General features: G+C 39.4%; 1 pseudogene; it reads right to left on the reverse strand.

Moving 5' to 3' along the window:
- Positions 1–1443: 1443 nt before the first annotated feature.
- On the reverse strand, positions 1444–2316 carry LOC137106100 (piggyBac transposable element-derived protein 4-like; annotated as a pseudogene).
- Between the last annotated feature and the right edge of the window lie 2189 nt (positions 2317–4505).

Below are 4505 nucleotides of genomic sequence, written 5' to 3' on the forward strand. Positions count from 1 at the left end.
ACCATTTAATGATTTAAAAACAAATTAAAAAAATTTCAAATTGAACTCTAAAATAGACAGGCGCAGTGAGGCTAAGACCATAGTAATGTACTCTCACTTCCGTGCTCTCGTTAACATACTGTCTCTCTACTGAATACTGTCTCAAAGTGCTTTTTGACAAATATTATTTAACTTTTGCCAATTGTCTTAAATGAAAAAGCTGGCTTTTACGACTGCACTCATCTGTCCATTCAAGCTAAAACCACTGTCCACCTTAAAAAACAAATTTGTGACAGCAGGTTTAACAAATTGTGTCAAAGGGCCCAGGTCTACAAGAGAGGGCCCACTGCTGGTGCGTGGACCAAATACAATAAGCTCTGTTTTTTTAAATTAAAATGGAGGAATTTAAAGACCCATCCAGGCTCTTCCTCAAGACAATCCATCAGTGAGCTTATAGAAGAGCCATCCTTCTGTCTCAGTGGCACATAGAGTATATCTTGGTGTCGTCCGCATAACAGACAATTGTGCAGATAGAAGGAAAAAACCAGAGGCCCAAGAATTGAGCCCTGCGGGACCCCGTACAAGAGAGGAGCAGAAAAAGACTGGACATTATCAATTTGTAAGCAAAATGTTCTCTCTGCAATTAGACATACAATTTTCTCCAGATATTTTGAGAGAAAGGGAAGTTTGGAAAGGGGCCTCAAATTGGAAAACATAGCTTTCTAATCAGTGACTGCACCATAGCATGATTGCAGTTTCTTGGGAAGGCACTGGCGGCAACTCTGTTGTTAATAACAGCAAAAACAGAAGGCCCCAGAGTAGTGATAACCTCTTTAGAAAAAACTCTTGAAAGTTTACTTCTTATGGCTTCTTATTTCCTGTAAATAGTTGTTCAAAAGAAAGTAGAATGTCAGGGGTAAGCACGGGCATTCTGATTGGTCTGTAGTTACAAAGCCCCGAATGCAGCAGGTCCAGTCCAGTCCATGATTGCGTTGTGACAGCTTTTGATCATGGTCAGCATTAAATTTTAACTTTTTGCAAATCCAAGACAAGTCTCATGTCTTATGTTATTATGAGCTTTTTCTTTTTTGCTGCCATCCACACCTCTTAGACTACACTTTTTGAATTGGATTTTTAAAATTCCATGCATAGACTACATTATCATCACTCCTTTATTTCCTAAATAAAGTAGTAAATAAATATTTATCATCCAATTTGTTTCTCATTTCTTGGTTAGGCTTCCTTTTCCATGAAAATATTAGTTTTAATGTTTTGGGTGTTGGCCTTTGGGGCTTTTCTTCTTCAGCATACCCCTCAATGTCAATATAAAAACCTTACCATTATTGAGGGATGTTAGAACACATAAATTTAATAATTATGTTCAATTTATTTAAAAAATATATTTTTTTAACAATAGTAACATCTATGGTGTTGCCAGTTAGTTTTGACCTATATACATTTACTTCAAGCAAAAGCCAAAAAATAAGCCAAAAATGCAAGTTTCCTCCTCAGAAGCTCTTGTCCAAGGTCATAGCTGTTGAAAAAAATTGTCACATGTGATATTGGGACCCTGCAGTCCAGTAGTCACATCGAGGACCACACGTTTTCCTTGATTTTTCTCTGGGATGCCACCAGCAGCTTTGCCTATGTAAATCTGTAAGTTCCAGGCATAGCTTGTTTTTTTTAGGCTGCCCAGATTTTTATACCATATTTGCCTGGCTTACTGGGTATGTATTGCCGGAACAGGCATTTTCCTCGGAAAGGGACAAGAAGTTAATCTACTGTCACCTCTGGCCCTGGGTTGAACATCAGCGGAAGAAGCTGCACCCATTTCTCCCAGACATCCCTGATGGGGGAGAGCTTGTTAGATCTTGCTCTGGTATCTCTGTTGTCAAATCTGAGGACTCTTGATATAATTTGAAAGGTCTGAAGTGACATTGTTGCCCGAAAAATATTTCTGCCTGTTGATGCCTCCCAGAGACTATCAGTGGCCTAATTGCAGGATCTGTACACTCCAGCAAGAAGAAGAACACCAAGGTAAGCATCTAGATATTCCTCATCAATGTCTTTCCACGTGTCACCATGGACTTTTTTCCTTCAAGGTTTGTCAAAACATATGTCACTGACTCTCATCACAGCAAACCTTGGGATTCCAGGGGTCATTTTGATGAAATTTGCAGCAGCTGCCCTGCCATGTGCGTCATGAGGTACTGACCTCCAAAAGATCTTACCATCATTGGACTTGAATCCTTCACCAAATTCAGGGGTGTCAGATGTGTTTGTCTCTTCTGGATGAAACTCCACATTGTCTTCCTCCTCAGAAACCTGTTCATCCATGTCACGTTTTTCTGTGTTTCCTTCCTCATTTTCACCAAAAGTACTATCCAGAACTTGGCTCACTGAAAATCTTTTTTTCATTTTTGAAGCTGCAAATTGGAGATGTGAACTCTGCAAGTCACCAATTCAATACTGAATTTACACGTTTGGACATGTCCATGTTTGTTTGTTTGTTTTGTATTTGTGCAGGTATACAGGAAAACAAGAGTCACCTAAATCTCACATGATTGGGAGAGGAGCTGGCTGTCCGTGCACTTATTATTTCAGTTTTTGCTCTAATTATTGCTTTGTAACCTTATTTTTAGAAGTGGGTCGAAACCGACCCTAACATCACAAAGGGTCATTACAAAACCAAACGTTTTTTTCACTACTATTTTCTGATTTTCTTGGAGATTTTCTGGCTTAGCCCCAAGCCAATTGGTTCCTCCTGCAACTATACTAAATCAAAATCTCTTTTTATGCTCTGTGATCCATTACCTTTCTTTTAAATATCCTTTTTATACTCATTTAATTTCTGAGAATACTAATTGTTGCTTAGTATTGTGTGGGCGACTGTGGAGCAGGAAGGTAGAGCAGTTGTCCACCAATCTCCTCCACATGTCAAAGTGTCCTTGAGCAAGACGCTGAACCCCAACTTAGTTGCTCCTGGTGAGCGTCGGCAAGCTACATAGCAGCTCCCCCACTGGTGTGTGTGTGTGTGGTTGTCAGTGCGAATGAATTGTGAATAAGAAGCAGTGTAAAGTGCTTTGAGTGCCAATAGGTAGAAAAGCTCTATACAAGTGCAGACCATAAAGTAAAAATATTATGGATACAAATGAACTGCTCAACAATCTGATTTTCCTCTCCATCATGCTCTATACATTTTCTATAGGAGACAAATGTGGAGTGCAGAAAGGCCAGTCAAGCACACTCTGCACACTGTTGTAACACATCCAGAATGAGGTCTGGTATTGTCCTGCTTAAATATCCACTGACTTTCCAGGAAGAGATATCCTTCATGGCACCATATGTCTCTCTGAAATCCTAACATATTCCTCCACATCAATAGTACCCTCACATATGCAAGTCATTCATGCCATCTGCACAGATGGCTTTAGCTTGTTAGGTTAATAACAGACTGGATAACCCAATGTCTGTTGTTTTCAAACACAAGCTGACACGTGGACACATCTGACCACTGAATGTTTCCACTGTCTTTCAGTCCATCTAAAATGAGCTCTAGCACTTTGCTACATATTGGTACCCAAAGCACTTTACACTGCTTGTCATTCACCAATTTGTACTCACAATCACACGCACAAACACTCACATGCTGATAGGGGAGCTGCTATGCAGCTGGCCTACAGTACACTCATTAGGAACAGCTACAGTAAGATGAGGTTCAGTGTCTTTCTCAAGGACATTTCAACATGTGACTGGAGGAGCTGGGGATTGGTGGATGACTGCTGTACCTCCTGCACTACAGTTGCTCCATTAAGTGTTTACCGAAGTATTTCCAAGTCAAAGTGGTTATATTCATGGTTGCCTGAAAGTTCCTCATTCAATGAAGTCTGAGGGCTTGAAGGTCATGCAATAAGATTTGCATATAGTTTAAATTTTTTCAAAGGCTCAGTAATTTCCTAAAAGAGGCGGCAAATGCTGCAAGAACAGAAATTGAATTTGTTGGGGGCTACTTTCAGAGGGTAATTCTTCTTAGTATTTTTTGCATTTAGGTTTTTATTTGTTTTGGGGGTACAAGTTGGTACATGGCAGTCTTGAAAAAGAAAACATTTTATTTCAAAATTACAGGGTAGATTCTATTTGCAAAAGCATAGTATAAAAGTGGAGATTTCATCACCTGTACTGCTCTTTAATTTACTTAACATGGATTCATATGAAGAATTTTTTACCATTGCTTGTGCCCATTCTATCAAATCTGGAGATTTGGGGTTAGGGGTATTCCAGTGTCTAACACATTAGTCAGGTGATGTAGATAATAAACAACTGCCTCACTCTCACGTTGTTTGCAAGCCATTATTTTTATCATATAAATTTTCACTGGGAACTTTAGTTTAAATTCTTCATCCAGATGGTTAACAGCTTCTCTGTATATTGCAATGTCTCTTTGCTCCCAATCTGATTTTTTAAATCTGCAGTCGGTCTGTGGTGGCAGCTTCGCCTGCAGATCAGATGGTTTTGACGTTGTTTTT

The sequence above is a fragment of the Channa argus genome, chromosome 20 (genome assembly GCF_033026475.1).
Source record: "Channa argus isolate prfri chromosome 20, Channa argus male v1.0, whole genome shotgun sequence".
NCBI classification, from domain to species: domain Eukaryota; kingdom Metazoa; phylum Chordata; class Actinopteri; order Anabantiformes; family Channidae; genus Channa; species Channa argus.